Source organism: Gopherus evgoodei, chromosome 2 (assembly GCF_007399415.2).
Source record: "Gopherus evgoodei ecotype Sinaloan lineage chromosome 2, rGopEvg1_v1.p, whole genome shotgun sequence".
Lineage (NCBI taxonomy): Eukaryota > Metazoa > Chordata > Testudines > Testudinidae > Gopherus > Gopherus evgoodei.
Window position 1 is genome coordinate 1,328,144 of NC_044323.1, and position 16,825 is coordinate 1,344,968.

The following is a 16,825-nucleotide window of genomic DNA, read 5'->3' on the forward strand; positions in this document are numbered from 1 at the left end:
TTGAAATGCAGTAGAGCAAGCTATTTGGAAAATGGAAACACAAATTACAAAAATATTTTTTTTTCTATTTCGTGTTGAAATTTCCTTTGGGCAGATTTTTTGACCATTTCAGAAGAAGTTTGTCAATTTATCTTGACTTCATGAACTGAACTAATTAACTGTGCTTCCCCCCCAACAAAAGTCTTATTCCTGATTAGCTGATATCAATTTTTAAAAGATTAAGGAAAGGTGACACAACCAAAAATACATACACAGTATAATTTTAAATTCTCCTGGCCTACAAAGTATAAAATAAGAATTCTCTCTGATCATAAAATCTCTTCTCAAATCCATAAGCATGTTACGTATTATTATCATGGTTATGCATCCTTTTCTTCTCCCTCTTTCCCCAAACCAGTATATTTAATCTGTACATACAGACTAAAATTCAGTATAGTTTTATAAAACTAGAAATAATCTAAGTAAGGACAAGGCAAAACATCTTAATTTTCAATTTAAAGAAGATTCTAATCAAACAATCGCTTTAGGATAGAGTGCAAGTCTGTGGAAGGATTTTAGATAATTATAATATGTGAAATCTTCCCAGGTGTAAATGAATTACTTGACTCCTTTGCATAATTTACAAAGGGAAGCCATATATCCAACTATCCTCCCAAACCTGGTAGGGATTTGATGTCAATTTTTCCTCAAGTTCCAAATCCTTAAGAGTAACCAGGAAAGAGTTGCCCTTGCTTTTTTAAATTAGTAAAGTTAACTTCTTGTCCCTATCTAGCATCTAGAATTTGTCTGGAAAAGAAGAGCACAGAACTGAATTTGGGATTAACACTAATAGCAGCAGAATAGAGGAGGTGAAGGGAGGAGTAAAAGTCAGTGTTGGGTATCAGCTGGTGCTCTGTGTAACTGACTAAATATGAAACAAGGAGACTGGAGTTGTCTTACTGGCTTGTAAACAGAAGCAGGGACTTGTGCAGGGTAGTGTACTTGAAGAAAGCCTCTGTACACTGATTTTTCAAGTACATAAGGGTCAATGGTAAACTGTTAGCGGTTGCTTTTGTGCTGCAGTCTAGTTATGTCTTAGAATATCTTGCGGGTTATTCCATGTGTCACTTAAATGCACAATATGGCTTGTTTTCAATAGTCTTTTCAGCCTTGATGCAAGTGGCATGACCTATTGTAACAAAAATCCCTTTCATTCACAGAAGGCAAATAGCCAGTATACAAGTAGCACTAATTTTTAGTGTCTCAACTTTTTTTCTGATATTGTCAAGGAAATGAGTCAAAGGACTACCTTTCTGTGGCTGACAAAATGATGAGATGGGTTTGAGTGACACAAATGGTATGCCTTCACTGCAGTGTTAACCTGGGCTCTTATATGAGTGTTGCTTTTAGCGCCCCTCCCATCTGCACAAAAAAACCTCTTACCCCAGTTTAGTAGCAGTTTCAGTCTGAGCTAGCGGGCCCGTTTGGGGCTGTAGGATAAAGCATGAGTGAGGCTTTTATTCAGGCTGGTAATTTTCCAACTTTGTAGTGAGGATGCAGACTAAAACACTCAAGTGCTGTAGTTGTGCAGTGCCTTCCCACAGTTCTTCCAATGTGCCCAGGAGAGAATCATTCTCCCACAATTCACTGGGAGGGAATTAGAGTAGCTCCATTTACTGCAGTACAGAGAACCATGGATGTGCCCCCAGAAGTCCAAGAAAAAAACAGTTGTTATCAGCACCAATCAGGACACAGTAACTCTGGTATGGTTTTGCAGTGGCTTCCTAGGAATAGTCTGAGCTGGGTGATCAGACTCAGGGGCTGATCACCTAAGTTAACTGGACAGTGAAGACATACTCAAAGTTTAAAAACCAAGAATTTCAAACAACTAAGTACATTTAAGCTGGAATCTGATTACATGCAGAGACTATAAACTTTGCTCCATTATTAATATTTTACTTTTAAAAAATAGTAAAAATGTTTCTCAAACATTTGAAAGCTGAGCCCCCCATTTCAAGTAAATGAAACCAATCATGCAGCTCTTCAGCCCTGCTATATGTTGCTAGAGGCTTACTCATCTTAAGTTACAACAGTGTGCCCTTGTTGCCAAGAAGGCTAATGGCATTTTGGGCTGTATAAGTAGGGGCATTGCCAGCAGATTGAGGGACGTGATCATTTCCCTCTATTTGACTTTGGTGAGGCCTCATCTGGAGTATTGTGTCCAGTTTTGGGCACCAAACTACAAGAAGGATGTGGAAAAATTGGAAAGAGTCCAGCGGAGGGCAACAAAAATGATTAGGGGGCTGGGGCCACATGACTTTTGAGGAAAGGCCGAGGGAACTGGGATTGTTTAGTCTGCAGAAGAGAAAAATGAGGGTTTTTTTTGACAGCTGCTTTCAACTACCTGAAAAGGTGTTCCAAAGAGGATGAATCTAGACTGTTCTCAGTGGTAGCAGCTGACAGAACAAGGAGTAATGATCTCAAGTTGCAGTGGGGGAGGTTCAAGTTGGATATTAGGAAAAACTTTTTCACTAGGAGGGTGGTGAAGCACTGGAATGGGTTACCTAGGGAAGTGGTGGAATCTCCTTCCTTAGAGGTTTTTAAGGTCAGGCTTAATGAAGCCGTGGCTGGGATGATGTAGTTGGGGATTGGTCCTGCTTTGACCAGCGGGTTGTACTAAATGACCTCCTGAGGTCCCTTCCAACCTTGCTATTCTATGATTCTACCCAACTTCGGGACCCCATCCCCAGGAAGTGTGCCCCACACTTTAGGAAATGCTAATTTAATTCATGACTTGTTAGACTGAAGACCTTGGCTATGAAGTGTTCTCTCCTTGTTCCTTCTAATGCAAATCCTTTGAACAGGTTTATGCTGGTGTACTTTTCAAGAGTTTTAATGACAGGTAGTCCCTCAAGGGTAAGAAGCTTGTTAAAGTAGAGCTTGGTAGCTCATTGTGCCATAGAGACGGTCATCAGTTGGACCATGTAGAAGGCTGCCAGATCAAAGTAGAAGCGTAAAAGCAAAAGCTACCGTAGTGTTAAGCTCTAGATTTATTAAGTGCATCAATCTATTTAAAACAGAATTGGGGGGAGGAGGGGCGGGAAGGGGAAATTACAGGCAGTATTCATGCGTGTGTGGGGAAATGTGCCTTAATTGCATTTTTAAAAGTGACTTAGGCACTTAAAACCTAAGTCTCATTGACAGTCAGTGGGACTTAAGTGCTTCTGAAAATTTTACCCTGGATAATTAAAGTTCTTTTCATTCTTACATTTCTGTGATTCTTTGGTTGGCTCAATCTAATTCTTAACACAGATAGTCAGCAGTAAAACGCCACATTAACTGTGATTTGTGTTTTGAATGCATGCAGAATCTGAGTCCACCACCTTTCTGCTTAGTGGTACTTGAATTAAGATCTACTCTTGTCTGTCTTTTGTAAAATCATATGTTCATGCAACTTACATGCTTCACTAGATGGAGCTAAGAATTATGGTATTCATCAGAGTAGCCAAGTGTCTACTCCCAGAGTAGCCAAGAGGGGGAGGGATGGCTCAGTGGTTTGAGCATTGGCCTGCTAAACCCAGGGTTGTAAGTTCAATCCTTGAGGGGGCTAGTTGGGGATTGGTCCTGCTTTGAGCAGGGGGTTGGACTAGATGATCTCCTGAGGTCCTTTCCAACCCTAATAATCTATGATTCTAAGTGTCCATCCTAATCATCCTTTGTTTATTGTTTCTTTCATTTCTGCTCACTTCCCCTTTGCTGTCTCACCTCCTCCGTCTCTTCTCCCTGCTTCATCTTACCCAATTTCTCCTCTCTTGTACTCCTATCCTCTGACTTAGATCTTTCACCCACACCATGGGAAGCCCTTTTTGCAGTATAGGTATCTTATTCATTGCCTCTTGCACTCTTGTCCCTCTTCTGCATGAGGTCAGGATCAGGAGGTTTAGGAGATGCTGCTCTTACTACTGCAAACTGAAGCAATATTGTGGAGCCTAGGAGTTTGTGTCTGGTCAAAAAACATGGTGCTGGAATAAGAAGTCCATTCATTTGACATGATTTTCAGTAGCTGCTTGTAGTGTTTAGTGGAGTTATGAAAGAGGCAGAAATGTGGAGATTGAGTACTTTTTGGGTGGTAAAGCTAATTTTTCTGAGAATTCTTTAGTGCTTAGTGTGTAAAATAGAGCTTGCTTTCTGAGGTATAGCAGCTCATAACAAAAAGCTTTTTTGATAAAGTTGACTGTTCGGAATGATCTCATCCCAGTGACCAATCAGAGTAATGTGCAATGCTCCAACTATTTGCTGAAACAAAAGTATGTTTAGCTGGCTGACCATTGAGTAGTCTATTTGATTAATTGAATGTTTCAGAGTTGAGATATATATGTAGATTGAAATGCCAGCATTGTAAGGCAGCAGGTAAAGAGTACAGAAAGTATCTGCTCACTGCAGTTGGACCTTTTGGAAACAAGTAGGGTAATAATAGTTTTTCTATGAATTTAAGGCTTGCGTGATACCTTTCTAATTGTTTTGTTAAAATGTCACTGACTGTATGTGGATTGTAGAAGGAAGTAGAATAAACAGAATAGAGCTCCCTAACATCATAGGTTAACTTACTTCCATTAGTGGAGACAATTTCCCATGTTATTCAAACTGGGCTATTAAATTTAGCTAAAAAGTATGGAATGACAAGTCACTTAGCCTCTCAGCCTCAGTTTCCCTATATGTAGCATAGAGACAGCATCTATCTCATAAGGATGTTGTATTGTGAGGCGTCTTTTATACAGGGAGGTCAGACTAGATGATCCCTTCGGGCCTTAACATTTATGAAAATTAATGTTTATAAATGCTCTAATATCCTTGTATAAAACATGATTACAGTAACTACCACACCATGCCGCCAGACAACTCTCAAATACCAAATTCTACAGGCCACTTCCCTCAGATCCCACTGAGGAATACACTAAGAAACTGCACCATCTACTCAGGACACTCCCTACACTAACACTGGAACAAATCAACATACTCTTAGAGCCCCGGCCAGGGTTATTCTGTCTACTACCCAAGATCCACAAACCCGGAAATCCTGGACGCTCCATCATCTCGGGCATTGGCACTCTCACTGAAGGAATGTCTAGATATGTGGACTCTTTATTCAGACCCTATGCCACCAGCGCTCCCAGCTATCTCCGTGACGTCATTGATTTCCTGAGGAAACTACAATGCATTGGTGACCTTCCAGAAAACACCATCCTAGCCACCGTGGATGTGGAGGCTCTCTACACAAACATCCCACACACAGATGGAATACAAGCTGTCAGGAACTGTATCCCTGATGATGCCACAGCACAACTGGCTGCTGAGCTCTGTGCTTTTATCCTCACACACAACTATTTCAAATTTGATGACAATATATATCTCCAGATCAGTGGCACCGCTATGGGCACCCGCATGGCCCCACAATATGTCAATATTTTTATGGCTGACCTGGAACAACACTTCCTCAGCTCTTGTCCACTCACGCCCCTTCTCTACCTATGCTACATTGATGACATCTTCTTCTTCTGGACCCATGGGAAAGAAGCTCTGGAAAAATTCCATCACGATTTCAACAGCTTCCACCCCACCATCAAACTCAGCCTGGACCAATCTACATGGGAGGTGCACTTCCGAGACACCACGGTGCAAATAAGTGATGGTCACATTAACACTACCCTATACTGAAAACCTACCGACCACTATGCCTACCTTCATGCCTCCAGCTTCCATCCCGGGCACATCACAAGGTCCATTGTCTATAGCCAAGCACTGAGGTACAACCGCATCTGCTCTAACCCTCAGACAGAGACCAACACCTACAAAATCTCCACCAAGCATTCTCAAAACTACAATATCCGCATGAGGAAATAAGGAAACAGATCAACAGAGCTAGACGTGTACCCAGAAACCTCCTACTGCAAGACAAACCCAAGAAAGAAACCAACAGGACTCCACTGTCCATCACATATAGTCCCCAGCTAGAACGCCTCCAACGCATCCTCAGGGATCTACAGCCCATCCTGGACAATGATCTCACACTTTCACAGGTCTTGGGTGGCAGGCCAGTCCTTGCCCACAGACAACCTGCCAACCTGAAGTATATTCTCACCGATAACTGCACACCACACCATAGTAATTCTACCTCAGGAACCAATCAATGCAACAAACCTCGATGCCAGCTCTGCCCAGATATCTACACCAGCGACACCATCACAGGACCTAACCAGATCAGCCACAGCATCACCGGTTCATTCACCTGCATGTACACCAATGTAATATATGCCATCATATGCCAGCAATGCCCCTCTATGTACATCGGCCAAACTGGACAGTCTCTACGGAAAAGGATAAATGGACACAAATCAGATATTAGGAATGGCAATATATAAAAACCTGTAGGAGAACACCTCAACCTCTCTGACCACACAATAGCAGATCTTAAGGTAGCCATCCTGCAGCAAAAAAAACTTCAGGACCAGACTTCAAAGAGAAACTGCTGAGCTTCAGTTCATCTGCAAATTTGACACCATCAGCTCAGGATTAAACAAAGACCGTGAATAGCTTGCCAACTACAAAACCAGTTTCTTCTCCCTTGGTTTTCGCACCTCAGCTGCTAGAACAGGGCCTCATCCTCCCTGATTGAACTAACCTTGTTATCTCTAGCTTGCTTCTTGCTTGCATATATATATATACCTGCCCCTGGAAATTTCCACTACATGCATCCGACAAAGTGGGTATTCACCCACAAAAGCTCATGCTCCAAAACTTCTGTTAGTCTATAAGGTGCCACAGATTCTTGGCTGATTTTACAGATCCAGACTAACACGGCTACCCCTCTGATACTTGATACCACACCATGATCATCTTCAATGTACAGTGAGTTCAACATGCAGGAAAAGAGCTAACAAAATGTTAAATATCAATATTTGCACTTCTGTGAGTTTTCAGTCAGGACCTCCATGCTGTTGAAATAAAACCTTTGATAAATGACTTTCCCACTGCTTGTTGGACAGTAACAGCTGCAACTACTCCTGATTGAAATTCTATTGCCTAATCTCCTAGTAGATGTTCCTAATAGAAGGAATTTTGTTCAGTGGTACAGTTTACAACTTAACTAGGGTTTCATGGGTGGCAATAAAATACTGTGTGCTTTCCACCCAGGTTTCCTTAAAATGTGAAGGTGAATTGAAATGCTTTTTAAAAATAAGCACACAACTTTTGAAGTGTCTCTGTGGTTGGAAAAATTACCCAATTAAAAGTAACTCCCTCTTGTCCTTGTATGTGGTGATAGAGGCATTTGTCTGCTTTACTGGCCAAAAAATAAAAATAAGTTTTTACTCAGTTGTAGCTATGAAATGTTATTGGTAATGATGCACAACTCAGAAAGAAACCAGCTTGACTTCCTGACCCCAAGATCAATTTGTGATTATTGAAATGGTCAACTTGTAAATTTGGCAAATATGACATGAAATAATTGAGACAATAAATATGGGACACTGATGCCATTTTAATTTCTTCAGAGCCTGACACATGGTCTGGCTGTGCATCACAGACAATATATATAAGTAGCTTTAAAGTTAGATGCTGTAAAAAGAAACTAAAAAGGTTGAATCTGGGGAGGAAGGGATGACCAAAACACTATTTCTTAGAGCATCAAATGGTTGCATATAGTGCTATTTTTAACTTGCAAACTGCTGATGACCTATCTTCACAGTGAGAGAGCAGATTCTATTACTAGGAGAATCTCCTTGATAAGCACAGAGCAAGTATTTGGGAGAACAATTGTATTTAAATTGGGGAGAGTACTGACTGCAGCTCACACTCAAGGACATGTATGGCAGGCATCCTGTCTTCTCCTACTGGAGCATGCCTACCTGTGGACCAAATGGAAGGCATTGATAAACTGAAGTTGCCATCTTTTATCCAGCAAAATTAAGCAGGTTATTCTTGGAAGGATTATCTTTCAGGACCCTGGTTCATCAGAGAAATTAGGGAAAATCTGTCTTCTCTAGCAACAAGATTGGGCTCTATTAGATAGCTATTTGCAAAGATGCAACAAAATAACTACAGCTAAAATCTGTTATTTTCAAAGCTATTCTGTCCAAATGGATATAATTGCTGACAAATGGAAAATAAAGGTTGTTTCTGTTTTGCTATTTGCCATAGTGTGACTAGGTGAGTGTGTGGGGGACAGAGGCCTTCTAACCTGGTATCTCATTCTAAATTCATTGTGTAGGGAGTGTTACTGCTCAGTCTATTGTTACAAATATAATATAATTAACTGTATCATGGTGTAAAGAGTCTGCTTGCATCCAGCTGTCTTGGTCCAATTTACTATGTGGTGCCTGTTAGTAATGTGGCCCAGTCATCATCTGATGGGTTATAACATTCCAAGTTGAAATGAACCAATCTGTTTTTAAAGCCAATCGTGCAATGAGAAATTCTTGCTCTTTTCCCTCTATGCTTCAGTCTTTTAACATCCTACTGTAACTAGCTTTTTTTAATGGCAGCTCTTGCTGCAAGCCTATGTTCTTATTTTTTCTAGAATTGTTTCTATCAGACCATTCTTTAAATCAGGGGTGGGGAACCTTTTTTCTATGAGGGGGCCATTGACCCACAAAAAAAATCAGTCGTGGGCCACACACAGTCCTGGGGTGGGGGGGGGAAAGAGGCTTGGAACTTCCCCCTGCAGTGGGGTGAGCTAGCGCTCGGGGCTCCAGCTGCATATGGGGGGCACAGAGGCTTAGATGGGGCTGGGGATGAAGAGTTTGGGGTGCAGGAGGGGCTCTGGGCTGGGGCCAAGGAGTTTGGAGTGCAGGAGCAGGACAGGGGGTGGGGGTGGAGGGTCTGGGAGGGAGTTGTGATGTGGGAGGGGATTCCGACCTGAGGCAGTGGGTTCGGGGTGCAGGTTCCAGCCAGGCGGCATTTACCTGAGGCGGCTCCCAGTTGCTGGTGCAGCGGGGCTAAGTCAGGCTCCCTGCCTGTCCTAGCTCTGCGCTGCTCCCGGAAGCGGCCGCCATGTCCGGGCCCTAGGTGGAGGGGCCAGGTGGCTCTGTGCAGTGCCTGTGCCTGCAGGCACTGTCCCTGCAGTTACCGTTGGCCGCGGTTCCTGGCAAATAGGAGTTGCGAAGCTGGTGCTGGGGGCAAGGGGAGCTTGCAGAGCTTCCCTGATTGCCATTCCACCTAGGGGCTGCAGAAACATTGCGGCCACTTCCGGGAGCTGCTGGAGGTGAGGACCTGAGGCTTGGGGCTTCTGGCTTGTAGCGCAGAAACTTGCTGTGGGTCAGATTAAATTAAGCAGTGGCCCAGATCCGGTCCATGGGCTGGAGGTTCCCCACCCTGCCTTAAGTCAGTAATGCTGTCTCTAGAAGTGGCCAAATCTTGATTCTTCAGAGATGGTAAAGGCTTCCATAATGACCTTGGTCACCTGTGGTGCTAAACAAATGAGATGCGGTTTGAGCAGGAACACCTGAGTTCTAATTGCCCAGTACCCTGGCAATGAAATACTTAACCTCTGCCTCAGTTCCTTAATCTCTTGAAGTAGGGGGAAATACTTATTTGCCTCCTTCAGGGATTGTCTGGATTGTTGTTAAAGCACATGTAAGGCTAGGAATGTGGAGAGAGAGACAGGAATTGCTTATCAGCAGCAACCTGCAAGTGTCAATCTTTACAGCACCTCAAAGTGCTAGACATTTTAGTTTCTGAATAGATATGGCCCCTGCCTCAGACAGTTAACACTCTGGTTTTTAGATGAGACTCTATTAGTGATAGTAATGAACAATAGGGAGGAAATGGAGCGAGGAAAGAGTAAAACAGCAGCAAGAGCATACAACTAGGCATGTGCTGATCATGACTCGAATTCTATTTTTTTTTTTTAAACATATCCACAAGGGAGTCAATAGGGAGAACAGCCTGTCCCCTATGTTATAAGAACGGCCATACTGGATCAGACCAAAGGTTCATCTAACCCAGTATCCTGTCTGCCGACAGTGGCCAATGCCAGGTGCCCAAGAGGGAGTGAACCCAACAGGGAATCATCAAGTGATCCATTCCCTGTTGCCCATTCCCAGCTTCTGGCAAACAGAGGCTAGGGACACCATCCCTGCCCTTCCTGGCTAATAGCCATTGATGGATCTGTCCTCCATGAATTTATCTAGTTCTTTTTTGAACCCTGTTATAGTCTTGGCCTTCACAACGTCCTCTGGCAAGGAGTTCCACAGACTGACTGTGCATTGTGTAAAAAAAAATACTTCCTTTTGTTTGTTTTAAACCTGCTGCCTATTTCATTTGGTGACCCCTAGTTCTTGTGTTATGAGAAGGAGTAACTAAAACTTCCTTAGCGCACGTCCAGACTAACCCGCGGCATCGGCGGGTTAAAATCGATTGCTCGGGGATCGATATATCGCGTCTAGTCTGGACGCGATGTATCGATCCCCGAGCGCGCTTACATCGATTCCAGAACTCCATCAACCTGAACGGAGTTCCGGAATCGACACGGAGAGCCGCGGACATCGATGCCGCGCCGTCCAGACGGGTGAGTACCTCGATTTTAGAAATTCGACTTCAGCTACGTTATTCCCGTAGCTGAAGTTGCGTATCTAAAATCGATTTTAATACCTAGTCTGGATGTGGCCTTATTTACTTACTCCACACCAGTCATGATTTCATAGACCTCTCTCATATTCCCCCTTAGGCCATGTCTACATCTAAAATTTTGCAGCGCTGGTTGTTACAGCTGTATTAGTACAGCTGTATAGGGCCAGCGCTGCAGAGTGGCCACACTTACAGCAACCAGCGCTGCAAGTGGTGTTAGATGTGGCCACACTGCAGCGCTGTTGGGCGGCTTCAAGGGGGGTTCCGGGAACGCGAGAGCAAACCGGGAAAGGAGATCAGCTTTGCCGCGGTTTGCTCTCGCGTTCCCCGAACCACCCTGCAAACCGCAGGGAAGGAGAACCGCTTGCTCGGCGGTTCGGGGAACGAGAGAGCAAACCGGGAAAGGAGACCAGCTTCGCCGCGGTTTGCTCTCGCGTTCCCGGAGCCACCCTGCAAACCGCAGGGAAGGAGACCTGCTTGCTCGGGGTTCCGGGAACGAGAGAGCAAACCGGGAAAGGAGACCAGCTTCGCCGCGGTTTGCTCTCGCGTTCCCGGAGCCACCCTGCAAACCGCAGGGAAGGAGACCTGCTTGCTCGGGGTTCCGGGAATGAGAGAGCAAACCGGGAAAGGAGACCAGCTTCGCCGCGGTTTGCTCTTGTGTTCCCGGAGCCACCCTGCAAACCGCAGGGAAGGAGAACCGCTTGCTCGGCGGTTCGGGGAACGAGAGAGCAAACCGGGAAAGGAGACCAGCTTCGCCGCGGTTTGCTCTCGCGTTCCCGGAGCCACCCTGCAAACCGCAGGGAAGGAGACCTGCTTGCTCGGGGTTCCGGGAACGAGAGAGCAAACCGGGAAAGGAGACCAGGTTCGCCGCGGTTTGGTCTCGCGTTCCCGGAGCCACCCTGCAAACCGCAGGGAAGGAGACCTGCTTGCTCGGGGTTCCGGGAACGAGAGAGCAAACCAGGAAAGGAGACCAGCTTGATTACCAGAGGCTTCCTCCTTCCACGGAGGTCAAGAAAAGCGCTGGTAAGTGTCTACATTGGATTACCAGCGCTGGATCACCAGCGCTGGATCCTCTACACCCGAGACAAAACGGGAGTACGGCCAGCGCTGCAAACAGGGAGTTGCAGCGCTGGTGATGCCCTGCAGATGTGTACACCTTCAAAGTTGCAGCGCTGTAACTCCCTCACCAGCGCTGCAACTTTCTGATGTAGACAAGCCCTCAGTTGTCTCTTTTCCAAGCTGAAAAGTCCCAGTCTTATTAAACTCCCTCATACAGAAGGACTCATACACAGGTCTCTTTGTCGCCTCATACAGAAGCCATTCCATACCCCTAATCATTTTTGTTGCCCTTTTCTGAACTTTTTCCAATTCTACTATCTCTTTTTTGTTGTGGGGCGACCACATCTGCATGCAGTATTCAATATGTGAGCGTATCATGGATTTATATAGAGGCAATATGATATTTTCTGTTATATTATCTATTCCTTTCCTAATGATTCCCAACATTCTGTTCACTTTTTTGACTGCGGCTGAACACTGAGTGGATGTTTCCAGAGAACTATCCACAATGACTCTAAGCTCTCTTTCTTGAGTGGTAAGAGCTAATTTAGACCACATCATTTTATATGTATAATTGGGATTATGTTTTCCAATGTGCATTACTTTGCATTTATCAACATTGAATTTCATCTGCCATTTTGTTGCCCAGTCACCCAGTTTTGAGAGATCCTTTTGTAGCTCTTTGCAGTCTGCCTGGGATTCAACTATCTTGGGTAGTTTTGTTTCGTGCAAATTTAGCCACATCACTGTTTACCCCTTTTTCCAGATAATTTATGAATATATTATCTAGGATTAGTCCCAGTACAGACCCCTGGGGGACACCACTATTACCTTTCTCCATTCTGAAAACTGACCATTTATTCCTACCCTTTGTTTCCTATTTTGTAACCAGTTACCAATCCATGAGAGAACCTTCCCTCTTATCCCATGACTACTTACTTTGCTTAAGTGAGGAAGAAGCTACATACAAGGAGTAAGTTCATAAGGATCATAAGCTAGCTGAATTCATGTTCCATGGTCATTTATCATTAGTGACACTCACATGAGAGAGCACCTTCCACGTGGGCTGTCACATCTTGTAATTCATGTTACCATTGCTTTTGACATAGTCCAAATAAAAACAATGCTCAAAGACAAGGAATTTGCTCCTGTTAAACTACTGTTCGTGATAGAAGATAAGCTATTGCTTTCCCTCTTTCATTTATCTTGGGAAGTAACTTGCATGAGGCACTTGGGCCCCCTTTGTGGACTTTCATTGACCTGTGAGAAGCGAGAAGCATTATGTGTTTCTAAAAGATTTTTATCTGGCTTTTTGGGTAGTGATATTATCTTACACTAGCACTTTAAGAGCTGAACAGTGACTCTGTCTAATTACTATAATAGAGAAACAAGCACTGGAAACTGCAGCCCATGAAACTCAAGTGTGCAAGGGTAATGCAGAGCCATCCTCCATTAGTTCAGGCTCCTCTTTGAGGGAGGATAGAATTTCATGAAAAGCTGCAACTATGGTCTTATCTGCAGATTCCAAAGGAAGGAAGCAGGTGCCCAGAGTAATCCCTAGTATCTATGTAGCATTGATTCATTTTCACTGCACTTTGCAGTCACAACATTAAAACACATCCAGATAGAAATGCTGAATTATCTCAGACTAAACATAAAAGCAGGTATTGGTTTTCCAGGAAGCTGCAGACTTACTTCATGGATAGTGTAATTTTAAAGAGATCATTGAATCCAGTCTGATAAGCACACAATTTCTGATTAATAGAAAGTATTGGTGCTTTCCAAGGAAACTTCATTTGGTTAGTTTAGGGCTCATTGTGGGCCTTTGGATCAATGCAGTCAGTTCTTCTTTCTTCTCCTGATTCCTGCTACCAGCCTTCATTCTTAAGGGGAAACAGAAATCCTTGTTGCTGATCTTGTTGAGCCTGAGGGTTGGGGATCTCTGCTGTCCCTTTTGGAGAGGGAAAAGGGGTCCTATGCTGTTGCCCCGGTCTCTCCGGGACGTGTCCACAGCCATTCCAAGTGGGGATAAAGCAACAGCATGAGTGTAGAGCCACAGTGGAGGCTCTGTATTGTGGTGAATGTAGGGCTTTCCACTTCCATAGCCCAACCCTGCTGCTCTTTTTCTACAGATAGTTCTGGTTTGTAATACCCCTTCTTTAGAACTTGTGTACACTACAGAAATAACTAAGGGGCCTGTTACAATCTACTGTCCCTAAAAGGATAAAGTCTTGTAGTGTAAACTAAACTTACCTGTTTCAGAGTGGTAGCCATGTTAGTCTGTCTGAAATGGGCCACTCTCACTACCACTTCAAAAGTTATTTTTCCTCCCTTGGTATCCTGCTGTCAATTGAATTGTCTCGTTAGACTGACCTCACACTTGGTAAGGCAAATCACATCTTTTCATGTATTTATGCCTGCTCCTGTATTTTCCACTCCATGCATATGATGAAGTGGGTTGTAGCCCACGAAAGCTTATACCCAAATAAATTTGTTAGTCCCTAAGGTGCCACAAGGACTCCTTGTTGTTTAAACTTACCTGTGTTCCCTTCTAGAGTGATAGCCTTGGCTAAGATGGCTGCATGTTGCAGGGACATGGCGAAAATCCAATTCAGTCCCACTTATATTGCAAGATGAAACAGGGTTCACTTAGACAAGTCATGGGGGCATCCATGTTGTAACTGGATCTCTTAACAGTTTAATGCAGGTCTATCTTCAGTGTCTGGTTGAATAAAGAATGTATTGCTTTGTGGGATAATTTTAAGGGCTGCCTAATATTCAGGTTATTCAGTCTGTCAAAATGACTTAGGCAACTGGTGACCATTTGTGCATCTGGGAACATAAATGGACATCAGAATCGAGTCTGAATTAGTGATTTTGTGGGTAGAAGTAAAAATGCAGGTAAAATCTGTCAGTTGGCGCCTTTAACCTCTAGGTTGCTGGCTTGAATCTAAACCAGGTTTGTGATGCTTGGGTGCTGCTATCTGCTGGATGGCATCTGATGACTGTCCTCACTCTAAGGGATGGTTCCTTCAGATTTGGGTTGATGCACTTTTCCACGTCGGTGTAAGGAAGCACACTTTAATACTACTGGTGCTTTGCCAGTTCAGTGTTTAACTAGGACCTTTCACAAGAACTAATTATACTCAGAGAGAGACCCTGGTGTTCAGTTTCCTTTTTATTCTGAAACTCTTGGCATATAGTCTTGGTAGCCTGATTTCAGAAGTGCTGGCACCTGCAACTCCTGCTGATGTCAGCAGTAAATTTGAAAATTGGGCTGTAGATATGCAACCCTTCCCTGCTGTCATCCCCCTCATTTGTACTAACAGGACCTAATCCTCCTTGTCTTTAGGCAGCCTGCACTTGTGGGAATGATATTAGAAGAGGATTATGACCTCTGCAAGAGACTTGCATATAAATGAATAGATATTAACTAGCAATTCAGGCACTAGAAATTATGAAAGTTGGCAAGCGTCAACTTTGAAAACATAAGTAGATTTTGTTTAAATCTCATGAATTTTCATGCTGACTTAGTAATATAGTGAAATGAATCTCTAGCAGTTCAGAGTTCTTTTTACTCAGTAGTTTTGCTTTAAAACTCACCATGGCAACATGTCACTGCAGAGGCAGTCTTCTCCAAGTTCCAACTGAACTGGAAATCCTGACCTCTTTCTTCAACATACCAGTGTAAGTAGATCAGAATATCGCATGCTTTGTTAAAACTAATCTGGTTTAATTTTGTAATGGAGCTGCTGAATGAAAGTTCTGTGTATGTTGTAACTTGGTGTTTGTAGCAAAAGTGAATATCATATTTTCTGACACCAGGGAAGGGCAAAAGTACTTCAGAATGAGTTCATAATCCTTTCTGTGTAAATCCTTTTTTAAAAACATTTTTTTAAGAGGTTCATCTCTAGGAGAGTAGGGTCCATATGCCCCATCCTCAAATCCTTTCTTGTTGAGGGTAATTTGCAAAGTTCCATGGACCATTAGGATTCTATATAGCCACACAGTTTGTAACTTGAAAACAGAAAGTAGCATTAAACACTATGTTATGATAGCATCTGGAGGAGGCCCACCATGTCAGGGACCCATTGTGCTAGGTGCTGTACAGACATATAGAAAACTATATTCCCTGCCTCGAAGCACTTACAATCTAAAATAGAAGATGTAACAGGTACCTGAGACAAACAAGAAAGTCCAGGTGTGAGAGACAGGTTAACAAATAGGATGTGTGCATTTCTTAGCCAATCAAGAGCAGCATGTTCCATTTGCCAACTGTCTAGCCATTATCAGGTTGCAGTTTACTGTGTATTAGAGAGGTGAGCTTTGGGGTGTAGGTGTGAGACTTAAAGCCACTTCTATATCCTCCTACTTGGATTTTTACTAGAAGATTTTCTCACTTGCAAGGGGCAACATAGGAGACAATGAATATGCTTGTAGGAGAAGAGAATCTGGCAGCTGAGTCTGGGCTTACTAGTGGCGTGAAGAAGGTGCTGACCTTGCAATAAGATTAAGTGTCAGACAGAGTGGAGCTAAACTAAGTTTCCTTTGAAAGTAAGGATGAAATGTTTGTCTTCGTGGTGGGAGGAGGGGAGCCAGTAGATGGAGTGGTACAGGAATGACACAATTCTAAGTCAGGAAGATTAATTTAGCATAATGTTGAATGCATTTCAGGGGGTGAAGTTGGACTCAGAAGTTGGAGAGGTGATTATATTAGTTAAGGCATGGGATGATCAGGGCTTGCACCATAGATTAGTCCATTTGGGCAGAGGAAAGGTTGGATTTGGAGATTCTGTGCTGGAAGAAGCGTATATGTGAGAGTTGAGAGGGCCAAGTTGAAGAGAGGAAGCAAAGATTAAGGGCTTCAGTAGCAGTGATGATAGCAATGTTCTTCATTGTGAAGCAGAGGAAAGTTTCAGAAGCTCCGATTTGGCTATTAAGTTTTAGTTGATGGGTGGCCCTGAGGATACGTTAGAAAGGCTTGCTGAGATTTTAGCTTGGCTGAAGGGAAGAGATCTACAATAGACATAGATTAAGGACATAAGAACGGCCATACTTGGTCAGACCAATGGTCTATCTGACCCAGTATCCTGTCTCTGACAGCGGTCAATGGTAGGTGCTTCATAGAGAATGAACAGAACAGGCAGTTTTTGAGTGATCCATC

At 43.5% G+C, this 16,825-nt stretch overlaps 1 protein-coding gene across 13 annotated transcripts in view; it reads left to right on the forward strand.

Annotated features, from left to right (window-relative positions):
• The window catches only part of MAP4 (microtubule associated protein 4), a 271,212-nt gene that overhangs the window by 23,347 nt on the left and 231,040 nt on the right, over positions 1-16,825 (forward strand). The window contains exon 1 of one of the 13 annotated variants that reach the window (XM_030549735.1): positions 15,302-15,348. The exons of the other annotated variants lie outside the window; for them this stretch is intronic. The gene's annotated coding sequence lies outside the window, so the exon portion shown is untranslated. Of the gene's footprint in view, positions 1-15,301; positions 15,349-16,825 lie in introns of those variants that run through there. 13 annotated transcript variants of the gene reach the window in all.